This window comes from Anguilla rostrata, chromosome 17 (assembly GCF_018555375.3).
Source record: "Anguilla rostrata isolate EN2019 chromosome 17, ASM1855537v3, whole genome shotgun sequence".
NCBI classification, from domain to species: Eukaryota; Metazoa; Chordata; class Actinopteri; order Anguilliformes; family Anguillidae; genus Anguilla; species Anguilla rostrata.
In genome coordinates, this window is record NC_057949.1 from 27,719,327 (window position 1) to 27,739,783 (window position 20,457).

The 20,457-nt window shown below is 43.2% G+C and overlaps 1 pseudogene; it reads left to right on the forward strand.

The window, feature by feature from the left end:
* The first annotated feature begins 3,745 nt into the window (after positions 1–3,745).
* Positions 3,746–19,564, forward strand: LOC135243305 (myosin-4-like; annotated as a pseudogene).
* The last annotated feature ends 893 nt before the right edge of the window (positions 19,565–20,457 follow it).

A 20,457-nucleotide genomic window follows, 5' to 3' on the forward strand; every position in this document is an offset into this window, starting at 1 on the left:
TCAAAACCTAGTATATGGCTGGACCGGCGGACCAATGGTGTAACTTCATAACTCGGTCGACCAATGGTGTAACTTCATCACTCAGTCACTCAGTCAGTCAGTCACAGGCATTCGCCTTTATAGGGCTGGCCCCACTGTTGCTGTCCAGCCAAAAACCTGGCTATGCCAGGGCTGGCTATACCTGGCAGGACTACAGGGTGGCGTAAGAAATTAGTCACCACATTTCCCAGGGAGGCAGGGGTTCGGTTGGTGGGATGCCTGTGCCTTATTGCTAACCACTGCCCCCCACTGGGCAGGTACGTGCCTGCAGCCTGGCCACATTCCCCTCGCTTAGCGACTTGCGCGAGCTCACGCAGCGAGTGGGCAGAGGGGAAGAGAAGAGGTAACCAGTGGCAGGAAGTGTTTTTGGGGAGGGGTGTGTGCTTGTCTGCAATGCCCACAGTTCACAGTGAGGGCTGCGACCTTGGAGGCTTATGAACGCAACCTGGCATTCCAAATTCCTGGGACTATTTTGCCACGTGACTTCAAAGTTTGTTTTCAAAAAATGCTAAGCACAATGCCGTCCCCACCCCACCCAACCCTGTCCAACCCGTCTCTATGCCCTTGGTGATAACCAGAACTGCCTTACTGCTACAGCACCACGTGGGTCCTCATGAACTTTGTTTTGGGGATGTTTCTCCTTACAGACACAACATGCATGATTTAAATCAGTCCTAGGCAAGTACACACTAGTGTGATGAGATAAGCAACTTTCTACTGTGTGGTAGCAATAAGAAAAATGTCCTTCCTTATGCAAAAAGTACTCCACTCCACAATGTGAGATTTCCAGAAGATGCCCTTTCACTTAATTGGAAATAACTGCAAAAAATGTGAGCTTTGCACAAGAAAAAAAGAGTTCTCAATCTCGCATTATGCTTGCTTGGGATACATGCTAAACACACACTGAGATGAGATGTGAATGTGAATTGTGGCTCACCAAAATAAAGAGCAGGCTTCCTGGTTTATCATTCCATGTTTTATGAGGCCTGTACATTTACATGTTACACAGGATATAAAATGTCCTCTATCAGTGGCTGTATTGTAGAACAATGATTGCATTGTAAAATTCAGCCATTTACACCATTGGTACACTGTATATCTCCAGTTAATGCTTGCATTTGTAGTCGCATTGAAACAATTCAGTTCTGTATATCAATCGTCCGGTCAGAAAATAATGTTGGTTGCATATTTATTTAGTAAAGTACAGTAAAACACAATGCTCTCCACTGAACCAGTAATAACACACCATCGGGTCAACAGCGCCGCCTAGTGGAGCACACAGTAAATGTGAATCGCCATTTCGAGGAAAGTATGGAGAGCGGGGGAGCGGGGGAGGGGGCCGGGGAGTTTCGTCAGATTCTGCCACATCCGCTGATCTCAGAGCAGTTTTAATCTTTTTCACATAAACAGGGGGGTGGGGAGAAGGATTCATTCAACTGATTCAGAACCAGCGGGCAAAACACCGTGAAGCTGAACAGATTGCATGACAACTAAGCGTTAGCATCTCGTTAAAGAAACTGTCAAAGAAGTGTCAGTGCCCTGGAACTCCATTAATTTAAAATAGCAGTAGGCCCAGTGACTGTGACATCAGCATTGCAGTACGATGTTCAGTTAAGAACATTGTAATCACATATTTGTGATCATACACCTAAAAGGGTTAAAGTGACTCACGTGCTAAAGTCAAAAGGGTTAGCAACTGACTGTTGGCTTACGTTATTACTGTTTCACGAGTTGAACTTCAGCATCCAATGTGACACGACGCGGTGTCTCCATAATCCTCGCCAGTAAGCTTCCCGGTGGGACGAACAGGAAGAGAGGAGAGCTCGCAGCTCCTGTGGAGGACGGGCCATGACCAAGGTCTTCATTAAGGACAGCTGAATCCACTCCTGTCAAAACAGCCCGACAGACAGGTGTCGACAACGTGACACCCCCCTTCTTTAAAGACAAAGCCACTGGGGCTTTTGAAATTCTCTCTGTGGAGTTGTCCCTCAATCCCTGTATAAACATGTGCCTTCAGAGCGACTTAAGATACCGCACAGTGCTTCAGAAATACCGCACATTATCAAAATACAGTGGAAAAACAAATATTAAAGAAAAACTCGGAAAAGGAAGCAGATTTTTCGAAATTCTGAACGAATTTTGCATTGTTCAGACATCAAAGATTTATCCTGTAATATAAGGAACATCCTCAAGATGCTGCTAATATTTTACCCTCATAAACTCAAGCAAGGGCATATCACAGGCTAGAGATGTTCCTAATTTGTGTGCCACGGATTAATAAAAAGAAAGCATTTCTGGCATGACAAAACATTCATTATTAATATTAATGGCTTAAACTGTAAGGTCATACCAAATTTATTTTAGCAGGAGGTCTTTCTTAGCTATAGTACAAGGAATTACAAAATTTACTGTGTGGCTTTATAAAAGATAACAATGTGCACATCTGTTCTTCGAATACAGCAGGCGTAGAACTTGAATGCTGAAAAAATCATTTTTATCTGAGAGAACTGCAACCCTGTCTGGACAGAGTACAAATATAATCAGTTATATGGAAACCTTATAGTGCTGTGGAGACGTTTGCATATTCATTCAATCCACTCGTGATTTTTGGATAGTTATAAGGTATCTATCCCAATGCAGTTAAACTGTATCTATCCCAATACAGTTACACTGTATCCATCCCAATACAGTTATACTGTATCTATCCCAATACAGTTAAACTGTATCCATCCCAATACAGTTAGACTGTATCCATCCCAATACAGTTAGACTGTATCTATCCCAATAAAGTTACACTGTATCCATCCCAATACAGTTAGACTGTATCCATCCCAATACAGTTAGGCTGTATCTATCCCAATACAGTTAGGCTGTATCTATCCCAATACAGTTAGGCTGTATCCATCCCAATACAGTTAGACTGTATCCATCCCAATACAGTTAGACTGTATCTATCCCGGCAAAGCGACATTGAAAAGGCATGGAACCACAAGGCTGCCTGTTGTGTTATTGCAGGGGAACCCGTACTGTAAATTGACTTGTCCGTTTTGTTAATTCTGGCCCTTATGGGGTATTAGAATTGTGATAATTTTACCCCGAGTTTCAGCTAAATATAACTGTACCTTATAGTGACCGGGCTAATCCTTGAACAGGTTTATGCTTGATCTAGCCCGGGCCATATAGAGGGACTGGGTATACACCAAGGGCAATGGCCTCATATAAAGGGAGTTTGGCTCTGGGGCTTCGCTGTCATCTCAATATTACGGTAAGCCCTCTCCTCTGCTGTAGAATTTGTAGTTCTTTTACAGCTGATGCTTTTGAATCTATTATGTTGTGAACAATAACGTTGTTACATTAGATACCATATTTTCTTTCTTCAGAATGGCATTTCAGTTCATATGTGATACTTTCTGTTAAATTATTGATGTTTTGCATTGAAAATGGCGTAGGCAGTAACAAATGGCTGTGATCTTGTATTCACTTGACGGAACTAACATAAAATGATGAATGTTTTTTTTCTTATGAAAAAAACCTGGATTGATTTAATGTTCCTAAAATGAAAGAAGGGTGGCATTGATTGTATCCTTCATTGTAGATTGATATTTCCATTATGCCAATGTGAATTTCTTTCCAAAAAAAAAAAAAATTCCTGTAAAAAAAACAAAAACTTTGGTTCACAGGATTGTTTTTATTGAGATTCTCATCAGACCCAGCCTAAAAAGCTTTCTTGGGGCCGAAGAACTGGTTAACAGGTATGACCACATGAACTGACAAGACCTGTTACTATAACACTCCAGAAGAATTTGAGATACAAAGATAGTCTACAGTAATAAACAACCAAAGATCCTCTCATAGTAATCCGGAATCGTGTATACTGTTTGTGTGTGTGTATTGTGACTTTGCCTGCTTACCTGCGGTCTGCGAGGGCACCATGAGCACCGACGCAGAGATGGAGGTTTTCGGGGCGGCCGCGCCGTACCTGCGCAAGTCGGAGAGGGAGCGGCTGGAGGCGCAGAGCCGCCCCTTCGACGCCAGGACGGCCTGCTACGTCGCCGACGGCAACGAGCTCTACGCGAAGGCGGCCGTCCAGAGCAGGGAGGAGGGCAAAGCCACCGTTGTGACGCACGACGACAGGGTGAGCTCCTCGTATACAGCAACCTGAGGAGGGGATGAATAAAAAAAGTGTGTGTTTGCCAATAATGTGACAGCCTAGTATTTTTGACCCAATGGATATATCCAGAAACAAGCGTGTAATCGCCCCCCGCCCCACACAGGATGCCAACTTGGAGTGCTTGGTACTGTCATTTAAACACATCTGAAAAATTTGGTTATCCTAATTGCAGACCTCAGAAAAAGCATATGACCTTTGAACAGAAGAATAAATGGGGCTGTTGCATTATACAATTTTTCCAACAATTCCTGAATTAGCTTTTTTTTCCCCCCCAGACCGTCACTGTCAAAGAGGAGCAGGTGTTTCCCATGAACCCTCCCAAATTCGACAAAATCGAGGACATGGCCATGATGACCCATCTCAACGAGCCTTCCGTGCTGTACAACCTCAAAGAGCGTTACGCGGCGTGGATGATCTACGTGAGCCAGAAAGAGCAACTTCACACGACTTGTCACATTTGACACTTGACAGCGTTATTTCGGTTCGAGGGCTTGTTTTTTTCCCCACTCTAAATTTCAGACCTACTCCGGGCTGTTCTGCGTCACCGTGAACCCCTACAAGTGGCTCCCGGTGTACAACCCAGAAGTGGTGTCGGCCTACAGGGGCAAGAAGCGAATGGAGGTTCCACCGCACATCTTTGCGTTGTCCGATAATGCCTATCAGTCCATGCTCACTGGTACGTAATGTCAAGACTTTTGGCGTTATGCTAAAAATAAACAGGGCATTTTGTGTTCTAATACAAATGTATTTATCTTATGTACTTATCAGATCGCGAAAACCAGTCTATCTTGATCACGTGAGTATTACTATGATTATTAGTATGATTGTCGATGATGTACCATAATGATGATATTACTATGATTATTAGTGTGATGATGATGATGATGATGAATATTATTATTATTATTATTATTCTCTATGTTACTGTGACTTAACGGGTTGAGTCCTGGTTTTGTGCAGTGGAGAATCCGGTGCAGGAAAGACCGTGAACACAAAACGCGTCATCCAGTACTTCGCGACAATCGCGGTGTCTGGGGACAAGAAGAAAGAGGCAGCCAACAAAATGAAGGCAAGTCCTCACCAACCTGGACGTGCGGATTCTTCTTACATTCCGCACCACAAGCTCTTTTAAACAGGAATAAAAATATTTGTTTTTGATTAACAGGGAACCCTGGAGGATCAAATCATTCAGGCCAACCCCCTGCTGGAGGCTTTCGGTAATGCCAAAACCGTGAGGAACGACAACTCTTCCCGCTTTGTGAGTTCAGTTTGACATTTATTCAGAACATTTTACAGCTGCAATGACACACATTGTTCTTGTTTAAATAACACATGTGATTTGTGCTGTAACAGGGTAAATTCATCAGAATCCACTTTGGCACGACTGGCAAACTTGCTTCTGCAGATATAGAAACCTGTAAGTATTAGCCTTACTGAACTCTTTATGTTAAAAGTACTTCTCACAATAATAATAAATAACTCTTAAATAAAATCTTTCCTTAAAAGATCTGCTGGAAAAGTCCAGAGTTACTTTCCAGCTGTCTGCTGAGAGAAGCTACCATATATTTTACCAGCTGACTTGCAACAAGAAGCCAGAGCTCATAGGTAATATTTACTCTGGATTACCCTTGTATTATACGCTTCAATTGATGCTAATCCTGTGGCATTATCTCTGACTCGTGTGCAGGCACAGACACATGCATGCACACACACACACACACACACACACACACACACACACACACACCTGCACAACACACACACCACATCACACACACACACTCATCACACTCACACTCACACTCACCACACCACACCCACACCCACACGCACACGCACATGCACACGCACACGCACACGCACAAGCACACACACACCCAAACCCACACACACACACACCTGCACACACACACACACCCGCACGCACGCACGCACACGCACACTCACACTCACACTCACACGCACACGCACACGCACGCACACGCATGCACACGCAAACGCACACACAGCAGCTCATGTTAATGTGTGTCCTTCAGACATGCTCCTCATCACCACCAACCCGTACGACTTCGCCTTCGTCAGCCGAGGGGAGATTGCAGTGAAGAGCATTGACGATGCCGAGGAGCTGGTTGCAACGGACGTACGTGCAGTCACCACAAAATGGCGGAAGAATCATTTTAATATCATCTAACCTAGTTCCTGCTTATTAAATACAGTGTAATATAATGTAATGACCTGCATTTTCAAATTGTTCCTTGTGTCTTCGCACGCACGCAGGAGGCCATAGACATCCTGGGCTTCACCGCAGATGAGAAAGTGAGCATCTACAAGCTGACCGGCGCAGTGATGCACTATGGGAACATGAAGTTCAAGCAGAAGCAGCGGGAGGAGCAGGCCGAGCCCGACGGCACCGAGGGTGAACTAAACAGTGCCGGGAGGGCGAGGTCTGTCATTAAAATGGGATGGAGCCTTACATCACGCATCTTTTTCAATCTACATGCATAAATTGCCTCTGCAGTCAGAATGCTTCCAGACAGCTCCACACCGATTGGCTCGCTGATGAATTGCTGATAATACACAGAATCTCAGCCAGTTTGGAAGATTTGCTTCACTCAGTGGAGAAGGGCATTCAATTTAGTGTGTTCTTTTTAGGAACTTTTAATAACCTTGATGTAACTCCTTTTTTGGCAGAAATTACCCAGTCTCACAAATAGCACATTTACCCATATTATACCATACTTTGCATGGTAATATCTTACCATTCAGCTGACTGAAGATTAATTTGGGAAGTTTCTGAAATGGTTACTGCAACACATCTCTGGTCACAATGCATGTTAGAGGCCTTGTGTTTCGTCATTAGTTATCTAGCCAGCATGAAATAAATGGCAAATTTTATCAGGGCTTTCTTTGCCAGTTTTCCAGCTAGCTAACTGCAGATGAGCAGTTAGCTTGGTAGCTTGTTACACACTGTGAACCTTGAATATTAAATATCATATCATGGCGATGTTCTGGGTTTTGCGCTCGTTTGTACTTTAAAATGAAGAGGCGGACAAAGCTGCTTACCTCATGGGCCTGAACTCGGCTGACCTGCTCAAGAACCTGTGCTGCCCCAGGGTGAAGGTGGGGAACGAGTACGTGACCAAGGGCCAGACCGTGCAGCAGGTGAGGCGATACAGTGCGCTCTGTTCGGGCGAAGGCTGCGTTTCAGCTTCAGCATTCAATTGCGCTGACATCCGACAATTCGACGGCTTTCAGGTTTATAACTCCATAGGCGCGCTGGCCAAGTCGGTCTACGAGAAGATGTTCCTCTGGATGGTCATTCGGATCAACCAGCAGCTAGACACCAAACAGCCGAGACAACACTTCATTGGCGTGCTGGACATTGCTGGCTTTGAGATCTTTGATGTAGGTGTTATTTTCTTCATCTTTTTTTAACAACAATCCAATATAAATCATAGAAAAATGTACACTTGTACACAGTATTTTAACAGAATTACAGACAAAAATGGTAATTTCTTGTATTATAAACGTGGCCTAGGATTAGTAGATCTAATTAAAACATTAGTGCTTGCCTTCAAAGCAGCCAGGGGTCAGCCCCTCCCTATCTACGTCAACTCATCAGACCCTACACCCGCTAGACCTCTCCGTTCTGCTGCCACATGTCGCCTGGTGCCCTGCCCCGGCTCGCACCAGCACCGGTCACGCCTCCTGTCTGTTCTAGCCCCACGGTGGTGGAATGACCTTCCTGTGCAAGTCAGAACAGGCAGAGACCCTGGCCGTCTTCAAACGTAGACTGAAGACTCACCTCTTCAGCTCACATCTCACCTCATCACCCCCACTACCCTCACATTTAAAAAAAAAAAAAAAAATTACGGTGGTACAATTCACACTTATACCTAACAAAGTTATACCTATTGTAGCTCTCTTGCAGGAATGTTGTAAAGCACTTGTCTCTGAGTTTTGTAATGCACTTGTTGTAAGTCGCTCTGGATAAGAGCGTCTGCTAAGAACCTATAATGTAATGTAATGTAATGTAATGTAGTAGATCACTACGTGTTTCTGAAAGGAATGTATTTCCATTTCTTTTTATTTAGTTCAACACACTGGAGCAGTTGTGCATTAACTTCACCAATGAGAAACTGCAACAGTTTTTCAACCACCACATGTTTGTGCTGGAACAAGAGGAGTACAAGAAGGAAGGGATTGACTGGGAGTTCATCGACTTCGGCATGGACCTCGCTGCCTGCATTGAGCTCATTGAGAAGGTATGTTCAGGGGCAGTTGTATGCATGCTAGCAACAATGCTAGATAAATCTAAGCAAATGCAAACAAAAATAAACAAACTGGCTGCAAATTCTTGTCTGTATAGGAAGGCAAAGACTGGAGTAACAGGAATGAATGGACATTGTGTACAGGATTTGACTTTCCTAAATAAATACAACATTGCATATAACCTATATCTCAAATGAACAAATGGACTCAAATAAAATGAATTGCGCTACTACTGCTCTGGAATGTATCACTGTAGGACAATCATAGAAATGACCTGAAACTGTCTATAACATCTGTCTATAAGGGAGAGCTATAACGGACCATTCAATCCTCATCCTCTAGCCAATGGGCATCTTCTCCATCCTCGAGGAGGAGTGCATGTTTCCAAAGTCCACAGACACTTCCTTCAAGAACAAGCTTTACGACCAGCACCTCGGCAAGAACAGCTACTTCCTGAAGCCCAAGCCCATCAAAGGCAAGCCGGAGGCCCACTTCTCCCTGGTGCACTACGCCGGCACGGTGGACTACAACCTTGGCGGGTGGCTGGAGAAGAACAAGGACCCGCTCAACGAGTCCGTGGTGCAGCTCTACCAGAAATCGCCTCTGAAAGTTCTGGCTGCGCTCTACGTTGGCTTTTCTACCACAGACGGTAATTCTGCATTTTTACATATAATATTAAAAACAATATCATGGTTAAAACCTTTTCTCTCAAGAACAGGAGACAACCCATTATGTCAACATCAAATCATATCCTCGACCCTAAGTGTGCTTTATTTTTACAAAGATTACTATAAGAACCGTAGTTGGCCTTCAAATACAGCTTAGGGTTGCATGTCCTGTCCTGTTGCAATATTTTCACAGATGCCGCAGGTGGTGCCAAGAAAGGTGGAAAAAAGAAGGGATCCTCTTTTCAGACAGTGTCTGCTTTGTTCCGGGTAAGCTAGCCTGTTCCGGGTAAGCTAACCTGTTCCAGGCAAGCTAGCCTGCCATTGCATTTCAGCATTTAGCAGATGCTCTTGTCTAGAGTGATTTACACAGCTTAAACCTTTCACTTAAAATCCATTAACACAGCTGGTTATTTTACTTGAAGGAATTCAGGTTAAGTACCTTGCTCAAGGGTGCAACAAGAGCACCTCAACTGGGAATCAAACACACAGCCATTTGTGACACAAGCAAGCCATTCCTATCCTTGTGCTCAGAATTCAACCCAGGTTTAATCAAATCACAATGTACAATGTCCTTAGGGATGGATGACATATATATGGAAATTCAGTGACTATAAAAATCATGCTGTTTTTGGTCATACAGGAGAACCTCCCTTCACTAGCGTTTCAAAAATCACTTTTTTTCAAATGCAGGAAAATCTGAACAAACTGATGTCCAATCTGAGGACAACTCATCCACACTTTGTGCGGTGCTTGATTCCTAATGAAACCAAAACTCCAGGTAGAGGCACAATAACCATAAAAATACTAAAATACCAAATTATATTTGAAAATTTTTTTTTTAATAGAGTATTGCTATCACCATTAGGTGTCATGGACAATCAGCTGGTCATCCACCAGCTGCGCTGTAACGGCGTGCTGGAGGGGATCAGGATCTGCAGGAAGGGCTTCCCCAGCAGGATCGCCTATGGTGACTTCAAGCAGAGGTATGGCCCAAAAAAGACGTCCCCCCCCCCCAACCCGTTAAAAAGAATAAGATGGGTGGAGCTGTTTGGGCACTGGGGGGCTTTGCTCTGTTGCGGCAGGTACAGGATCCTGAATGCCAGTGCTGTCCCAGAGGGCCAGTTCATGGACAACAAGAAAGCCGCTGAGAAGCTTCTGGGCTCCATCGATGTGGACCACGAGGATTACAAATTCGGGCACACTAAGGTAATCTGGTTTTTTTTTTTAGATACATGTATCGTTCTGCGTATTTGTATTTGATTTTCAGAACAGTAGAGATCCAGCACCCACCTTTATACCGTATTTCAGTAACATGGAATAGCATTGGCTACAATATAATATGATGAAATACAGAATACAGAAGAAGTCCTGACTGTATTAATGCTACAGAGAGTGTCAATGCACCATGTAGTATATATGAAAATATACAATGTACAACAAGACAAAATCCTTTCATTAACAAGCGAGGCAGGTGTATCTTACTACACTGACACTGTTTGACGCACATGGCATTCCAGGTCTTCTTCAAAGCTGGCCTCCTGGGAGTTTTGGAGGAGATGAGGGATGAGCGTTTGGCTCAGGTGGTGACCTCTACCCAGGCTGTGTGCCGCGGGTACCTCATCAGGACAGAGTACTGCAAGATGATAGAGAGAAGGTACCCTTGGGTTTCCAATGTATACGTCACAGCGGATATTATGTCACAGGGTATAAAGGGTTATGAAACTGTTAACGAAAAGTGCCTTCTTCTAATTCTCATTTTCAAATTGAAATCCTACTCTAATCTTTTGTTTCATTGAAAAGGGATGCCCTCTTCACCATCCAGTACAACATTCGCTCGTTCATGAACGTGAAAAACTGGCCATGGATGAGGCTCTTCTTCAAGATTAAGCCCCTCCTGAAGAGCGCAGAGTCTGAGAAGGAGATGGCCCAGATGAAGGAGGACTTCACCAAGTGCAAAGAAGACTACGTCAAATCTGAACTGCGAAGAAAAGAGCTCGAGGAAAGAATGGTTTCCATTATGCAAGAAAAAAATGACCTCCTCCTTCAAGTTCAGGCAGTAAGTTCAAGAAATTAAATTATGGAGTCTTAAGGTTAGGACTCTTCTTTGCCCTCAAGACCAAGAAATGCCTTCAAATTATGAGGGGAAAAAGGTAACACAAAACCACAATATTTGCTTGAACTGGTAATTAATATTGATAACCATGTTGTATAGAAACAAAGTGACTCATGGCGATCAATGTTTATGGTCCGTAGTTACAGAGCCACTTCTTGGACTCGTTAACGTTATTAATCATAAATTTACAAACATTGCAACTGATGAGCTTTTCTACACGTTGTCAGGAATCAGACAATCTGATTGACGCCGAGGAACGATGCGAGGGCCTGATCAAAAGCAAACCCTGCTCGAAGAAAAACTGAAGGAGAAGGCCGAGAGGTTGGAGGATGAGGAGGAGATCAATGCTGAGCTGAGCGCGAAGAAAAGGAAGCTGGAGGACGAGTGCGGTGAGCTGAAGAAGGACATCGACGACCTGGAGCTCACGCTGGCCAAAGTGGAGAAGGAGAAACACGCCACTGAAAACAAGGTTTACATTAAAATGCGGAAGATTTATTGCATTTTTTTAAAAAACAAGCAAGACATCAGTACCAAGCTTGTGCACTAACACAAACAAACATTTGCAGGTAAAAAACCTGACAGAGGAAATAACAGGCCAAGATGAGAACATCTCAAAGCTCACCAAGGAGAAGAAAGCCCTCCAAGAGGCACATCAGCAGACCCTTGAAGACCTCCAGGCAGAAGAAGACAAAGTCAACTGCCTGACCAAAGCCACAGCTAAGCTTGAACAGCAAGTTGATGATGTAAGTAATGAGTGAACAGCTTATAAAGTGACAGAAAAAGACCTGTTGCCTTGCTAGCAGTGTGTGGCCAGATAGGATTCAATTCGTTTAGTTAGTTTATCCAGTAATGAGGTCATCAGATACATGCATAATTTCAGCTGGAAGGTTCTCTGGAACAAGCAAAGAAGCTCCGAATGGATCTGGAGAGATCTAAGAGAAAGCTTGAGGGTGATCTGAAGCTCGTCCAGGAGTGCTTAATGGATCTGGAGAATGACAAGCAGCAGCTTGAAGAAAAACTGAAGAAGTGAGTGTTGCTCGCATTGAAGAAAATTCATTTATAGTGTCTTAGTAACCCGGGATTTTAGCCTTAGTTCTCCGAGAATTGCTAAGGAGTACAAATATGCCTGGAAATGTTCAGTTGAATGGGAGAGGCATTTGTCCTAACAGTTATAATACTTGCAAGATTTATTGTTAGAAAGCAGGCAAGTCGGATGCAGTGCATGTATCAACAAGAAGGAGAAAATGTCTCCTAGCTGTTGATACCAATTATCGAGCTAGCTATGTAGGCCTAGGAAATTATATAGCTTTCCTAGGCCAATAATTGTCAGAGGGTTAGTCTGCTAGGTAACTTAAACTGATTGGAGCATTTGGTAGAAAGCAAAACAATGAGTGGCATTAATCAGTGATATTAAAAGACTTAATGTTATCAGTCACAATGGCTGATCTTGTCTCTCAGTATGTACAATATTTGCAGCCTAATATACACTGCAAAATACATTAGCTGCAAATTCAAATATTATTACTTTGATTACTTGGGTTCATATGGTGCACATTATATAATAACATCATGCATTAAACTCTGCCCTTTCAACATTATCAAATGTTTTATGTAACAGAAAAGACTTTGAAGTGACTGAGTTGCAGAGTAAGATTGAGGATGAACAGGCTGTCGGGGCTCAATTTCAGAAGATGATAAAAGAGCTTCAGGTGAGAAGAGAAAGATCCCTGCTGAGTAAGCTTCCACGGCTCTCAAATAAAATAGCTTCCACGGAAAAACAAAACTGATTTCTAACCCCAAGGCCCGCATTGAGGAGCTGGAGGAGGAGATCGAGGCCGAGCGCGCTGCTCGGGCCAAGGTGGAGAAGCAGAGAGCCGAGCTCTCCAGGGAACTTGAGGAGATCAGCGAGAGGCTCGAAGAGGCCGGCGGCGCGACCGCCGCTCAGGTCGAGATGAACAAGAAGCGCGAGACGGAGTTCCAGAAGCTGCGCCGGGACCTGGAGGAGTCCACCCTGCAGCACGAGGCCACCTCCGCCGCCCTACGCAAGAAGCAGGCCGACAGCGTGGCAGAGCTGGGAGAGCAAATCGACAACCTTCAGCGCGTCAAGCAGAAGCTGGAGAAGGAGAAGAGCGAGCTGAGGTTGGAGGTGGATGATCTTTCGGGCACCATGGAGGCCCTGGCAAAGGCAAAAGTAAGATACAAACTGTTACGCAGATCATCTCATCATCATAATCATCTCATTTATCATATTAATCTTCAATGTTAATACGATAAAATCACCTGACCTACATGGTACAATATACTTCCTAGATGAACTTTGAGAAAATGTGCCATTCCCTAGAGGACCGTTTGAACGAAGCCAAGACCAAAGAAGAAGAGCATCAGCGATTAATCAACGGCCTCACAAGTCAAAAGGCTCGACTCCAGACAGAAAATGGTATTATTAGCTACTTAATTAACATTAAGTACGCAGCCTAGTGGATGGATATGCAATTTAACTGTCTTTTGACATTTCTTCGGTGAATGTATTGATTTTCTTTCTTCAAGGTGAAATGTCACACCAACTGGAAGAAAAGGATTCCCTTGTCTCTCAACTGACGAGAGGGAAACAAGGATATATTCAACAAATTGAAGAGCTTAAGAGGCAGAATGAAGAGGAAATTAAGGTAGCCATTAGATGACACAGATAAGGACGGATTTTCATTTTGTTAGAATTAAATTATGTACCATGGGATAGCAAGGCTTTATCAAGTCCTATCGTGCCTCATTAGTCACTCAGTAATTTGAAGGAATTGCTGCTTTTTGCGAATGCATTTTAATTTGTTCATAAGAGTCAGTGAATGACTTCATATGGTCACACCACCCATTGTGATGTTCCTGGAGCCTCACTCTTCCTTCACTAGAAATAACATCTTATTTAGGGACAGACACTGCATGACAATACAGAGGCACATGCTAATGAAATAAAACGTTTAGAGCAGCTAATATGTAATACTTAATATCCTCTCTAGGCCAAGAATGCCCTGGCCCACGCCTTGCAGTCAGCCCGCCATGACTGTGACCTGCTGAGGGAGCAGTTTGAGGAGGAGCAGGAGGCCAAGGCCGAGCTGCAGCGTGGAATGTCCAAGGCCAACAGCGAGGTGGCTCAGTGGAGAACCAAATACGAAACCGACGCCATCCAGCGCACCGAGGAGCTGGAGGAGGCCAAGTAAGCGGACGGACTCAAGTACTTCATTCCCCACCTTGTTACTGTTAACTTTAAAGAGATATATGTTATGTTTTGACCTGTAGGTTTCTGTCCAACCCTAACAAAGCACACCTCATTCAACAGTCAGAGATCTCACTTAGCTGCTAATTAGTAGAATCAGGTGTTCCAAATTAGGGTTGAAATGAAAACCTAAAGGTTGGTAGATCTCCAGGAACTGGGTTGGGAACCACCGTCTTATTATATCTCATTCATTTGACCTTCCAAAATTATATGTGCGCTATTTAACATGTTAGTTGACTTCTTCTAGGAAAAAGTTGGCTCAGCGTCTTCAGGATGCTGAGGAAGCAGCTGAGGCTATCAACTCAAAATGCTCTTCTCTGGAGAAGACCAAGCAGAGAATGCAGAGTGAGGTGGAAGACCTCATGCTGGATGTGGAGAGAGCCAACGGAGCTGCTGCAACATTAGACAAGAAACAGAAGAGCTTTGACAAGGTAAAAAATTGCCTTCTATTGGTGAGCTTCTTTTTGGTATCAACTTCTATTGGCCTGGTTAATCGGTGACTTGGGGCAAATTCTTCCATAAGGTCCTGGCAGAGTGGAAGCAGAAATTCGAGGAGAGCCAGGCCGAGCTCGAGGCAGCCATGAAAGAGGTTCGCTCCGTGGGCACCGAAAACTTCAAGATGAAGAATGCTTATGAGGAATCTCTGGAACATCTCGAAATGCTGAAACGTGAAAATAAAATCCTGCAACGTATGATTCTTTATTGGTATTTTGTTCTTTAGAACAGGAGACAAGCAACTTTAAATAAATGCTGTGCTTTAAAAAAAATGTTTTGTTGAATTTGTATCCCCTCTAGAGGAGATTGTGGATCTCACAGAGCAGCTTGGAGAGACAGGAAAATCCATGCATGAGCTGGAAAAGTCAAAGAAACAGGTGGAGCAAGAGAAAATGGAGATTCAGACTACATTAGATGAGGCAGAGGTAATGACAAAACCACCATTTTGAACATACATTCACATGAATGATAAGCTGATCTTTACTACTTCAAACAAATATTTTTTTAGGCATCCCTGGAACATGAAGAATCCAAGATAATTCGAGTCCAGCTGGAGCTGAATCAGGTGAAGTCTGAGGTGGAAAGGAAGATCGCAGAGAAGGATGAGGAAATCGAGCAGCTGAAGAGGAGCAGCCAGAGGATCGTAGACTCCATGCAGAGCTCCCTGGACTCTGAGGTCAGGAGCAGGAACGACGCCCTGAGAGTCAAGAAGAAGATGGAGGGCGACCTCAACGAGATGGAGATTCAGCTGAGCCGTGCCAACCGCCAGTCTGCAGAGGCCCAGAGACAGCTGAGGAACATTCAGACACAGCTAAAGGTCTCCTTTTCCAATAGCTATGGATTATTTTTAAAAATTTGATTTCTTTTATTAAGGATTTATTAAGTTAATAATTGGTCTTTAGGCCACAATTGATCAGCCGTGTACCAATTCTGAGCTTGATTTGCGGTTTTTTCCTACCGAAAAGGAAGCACAACTGCATCTTGACGATGCCTTGAGGAACAACGATGACATGAAGGAGCAGGTCACCATCTCAGAGCGCAGAAGCGTCTTCTTTCAGGCTGAGATTGAAGAGATCCGGGGTGCTCTGGAACAGACCGAGAGAAGTCATAAAATGGCGGAGCAAGAGCTTGTAGAAGCCACTGAGAGAATCCAGCTGCTGCACTCCCAGGTAGTCTTCTATCACCTCTCACCACACAGTGAAGGTGAGTCAAAATACGTGGCCTTGTGTTAATGGAGCCTTTCATGGCTGTTCACGTTTACTTTCAGAACACAAGCCTGATCAACAGTAAGAAGAAGCTGGAGAGTGACCTGACCCAGATTCAGAGCGAAGTGGAGGACTCCATTCAGGGGGCCAGGAACGCTGAGGAGAAAGCCAAGAAGGCTATCACTGATGTAAGGCCTTCAACTCTTCGACCTTTGGCCAACTGTCCTGTGTGAATCCCCAGATAGTCACAGATTAACAAGGCCCTCGTTTCATGTGCAAAGTCAGCCATGATGGCTGAAGAGCTGAAGAAGGAGCAGGACACCAGCGCTCACCTGGAGAGGATGAAGAAGAACCTGGAAGTCACGGTCAAAGACCTGCAGCACCGTCTGGACGAGGCCGAGAGTCTGGCCTTGAAGGGCGGGAAGAAGCAGCTCCAGAAACTGGAGACCAGGGTAAGGTGTTTAAAAAGTGGTGCTGATATGGTGCCATACAAAGAGTGACAGCACACGACACATAACCCTAATACATATGAAAATATATCTGTGTGATGTCTGGATGTTATGAGAAGCTAACCTGGCCCCACTCCAGGTGCGTGAGCTGGAGAATGAGCTGGAGGTCGAACGGAAACACGGCTCTGATGCGGTCAAGGGGCTGCGGAAGTACGAGCGGAAGATTAAGGAACAGACTTACCAGGTGAAGTACCGCAGAACACAGATGCTGAGAAGGAAGAGAAAGGGGGAGCAGTAGGAGCTCAACAAGAAAGGAGAGCAATCAGCGAATAAGCACGAGAGGAGAAATCCTCGCAATATTTAGCTATGGAGCTGAATTTAATTCCATCTGCCTAAATGCAGATAAAAATATAGCAATTCCCAAATGCTACCTAGTTACAGAAATACTAAATTTCTAGTCAAGAAGTTACCAGTGAGGAAAGGGCCCATTCAAGTAATTAAATAATTTATTAATTTTTAATTAATTAGGAGGAAAAAAAAGAACCAATGAACCAATTTATTTAATACGGTTAAAAATGGCTATATATATTTTAGCTAAACAAGCCTTTGTTTGCATATGATATGGCTTACATGGCAAGCAAAATTTACTCAATCACATTCAATGAGAACCCATTTGGGCCAAATCATGTGCAGATACTGGACAGTGGCCTACCAACAAGTTTATATTACCGAGCTGTACAAGTATATTTGTTGTATTCTACAATACAATATAAAAAATAATTTACAAATTAACAAATATTAGAATAGGGCTATTCACCATTTTAGATACAGTAAGAGTATCATCATTTCCATAGATATGCCAACAAAGCAGTATTAACTTTAAGAACTTATACGAAAAGTGCCTTGGTTTTGCTTTTCTCAGTTGATAAATTCATATCAATTTCCGTTGGGCATTCAGATTTTGCCATTCACACTAATTACAGATAGATAATTCCTGCTTATCTTTCTAACAACCAGCAGCGATATCACTTTTTATCAGTTTGCAATGTACTTAATTTAACGCTGATAAAAGTATATTGGGAGTTAGCATTCCTTTTTGGGAAAGTAAAGAATCTGAAATGTCTGGCAAAGCAAAAAAAAAATGATGATGATTCATGATTTCACACAGTTTGTTATTTTTTGAATATAATCCACAGTATGTGTGAACGTAGCCAGTGCAACGTGCTACTCGGGGATAACCATTTGAAGGGATTGTAGAATGAACCACAAAATGTGTGGCTATCAATGGCATTCTCACACTGAACATTTCACTGTGTTTTGCCATGGAAAGTCATACCCCTTGACCGGTCCATTGGAGTCTGTAATTGACAGAACATCACAACTCCACCCATTATGGAGCTTAGTGAAGCTTCATCTTCCCTCTTTCATCGCTAATCTCTTGTGATGGGTTGTATTTTATTATTTTATTTTGTGTGTTTGTGTGTGCCTGGAGACAGTCTGACGAGGATAAAAAGACTATATTTAGACTGCAGGACCTGGTGGACAAACTGCAGATAAAGGTCAAAGCATACAAGCGACAAGCTGAGGAATCTGTGAGCAAACTGATTTTTTTTTATCGGTTTTCTAACACCATTTGGTATAAAAATTAATCTTTTCACATAACAATGAACTTGATTTATAGAGAATAGAATTAATCTAAAGAGTCACTCACTCAATTAACCTCAAAGGATCTGATGTTATTTTTGATACTAAGACAGTTATGCGCATCCAGACCTGGGTCAAATACATATTTGTTTTGGATTAAAATACTTTTCTACGCTTTACTGGTCTTGTCTGGTGTATTGGAACCCAATGAATTACTCTCAAAAAAGTACAAACCCCGCCTTCTGGTCATATTTGCGGGCTCAATTACACCAGACAAGATCAACAGAGCACAGAAAAGCATTTGAATCCAAAACAAACAATTATGTATTTGACCCAGGTCCGTGCGCAACTAATATAACTGTGTGTTTTTTGTACAGGAGGAGCAAGCCAACAGCCACCTGTCCAGGTGCAGGAAGGTGCAGCACGAGCTGGAGGAGGCCCAGGAGCGAGCCGACATCGCAGAGTCCCAGGTCAACAAGCTGAGGGCCCGGACTCGTGATCTGAGCTCCAAGGTAGCCCAACGTACAGATATTCACACGTCGGGGAACAAACAGTGTGCAGTAATAGAAAGGGGATTGCAGGGTAGATTTGGCGACAGTGTAGTATAACGGGTAAGGAGCTGGTAACCTCAAGGTCACAGGTTCGATTCCCGGGTAGGACACTGCCGTTGTACCCGAGAGCAAAGGTACTCAACCTGCACTGCTTCAGTATATATGCAGCTGCATAAATGGATACAATGTAAACGCTATGTAAAAAGTTGTGTAAGTCACTCTGGATAAGAGCGTCTGCTAAAATGCCTGCAATGCAATATAATTTGTTTTGAGTCCATGTTTTTTTATTTTACAGGGAAAAGACAGTGGAGAGTGAGAGGATGTTTTCATACATGACGTCAAAAGCAGTCACTGTCCACAATGTCCAAAGCAACCCTCTGCATTACATCCCTATATAAGCACGTTCAAAGAAATAAATATTAATTTGCAAAATAACTGGGGGAAAAAAACTGTTTGAATATGGTTATTGATAGGTAGCTTAAGTTGAGTTAAGTTTTAAACAAGTAGATATCTGTGCCAGGTGGTCTACATGACCATGACCGTGATATTTCCTTCAAAGTAACAAAACACTGATCATCACGCCCTGGCTTGTTTTCAGTCATTTGAGACCTATTATTGAACATGTGACTTTTCAGAAATTTAAGAAAACACCGCAATTGAGCACAACCCTGAATATTCTTGTGCAAATAAATCACTCCAAAAAAAAACTGTGAAAACACATTTTTATCAGTACTGACAAGGAATATCACATCGTGGTATCCAGTGTACCACCAGCTAAGGAGGATAGAGTGTATGATTTTATTATTAATGATGTTACGTACTTGCTAAATGGTAAATGGACTGCATTTATATAGCGCTTTTATCACACACACTCACACACACACACCAACGGTGAAAGGCTGCCATGCAAGGTTGGGAGCAATCAGGGGTTAGGTGTCTTGCTCAGGGACACTTCGACGCGCCCAGGGCGGGGGATCGAACTGGCAACCCTCCGACTGCCAGACAACCGCTCTTACCTCCTGAGCTATGTCGCCTTCCACTTAGATCCTAGGCTGTGTTTGAGTGTTTTATGCTTTTTACACCTCAGTGGAAGGCACACCTGCTAAAAACATTAATGTTAAATGCTTTCTGAAGTGTGCTTACCAAGTGCTTCATCTCAAGACACAATTGGCAAACTCCTCGAGCGGGCTCAAAATTGTGCAACAATGACCAAAGAAGGAACAAGCGACCTGTGACCTTTGCCCACCTGACTTTAATAGCTTCCTCAGGTTTACTGTACTTACACAAGGTGTGTTAACCAATAATTCTGGTCATAATTAAGTAAATGTTAAAAACACTAAGTAAGAAAACACAATGCTATCTGCTTGCTGGCTACAGGCTACTGAAAGATTAATACTCCTGCATACACATAAATAATGTCTGTGCCAACCAAAAATAGAAATGTATTTTTTAAATTTCATATGTAACTTTTACAGCATGTTGTTTTATGGCTCATTCACACTCTTGAACAGGAAAAAAAAAACAAAAAACAAAAGATACTTCTGAGCTGGCTAGCTACCTTGCTAAACAGCTGTTATATAAC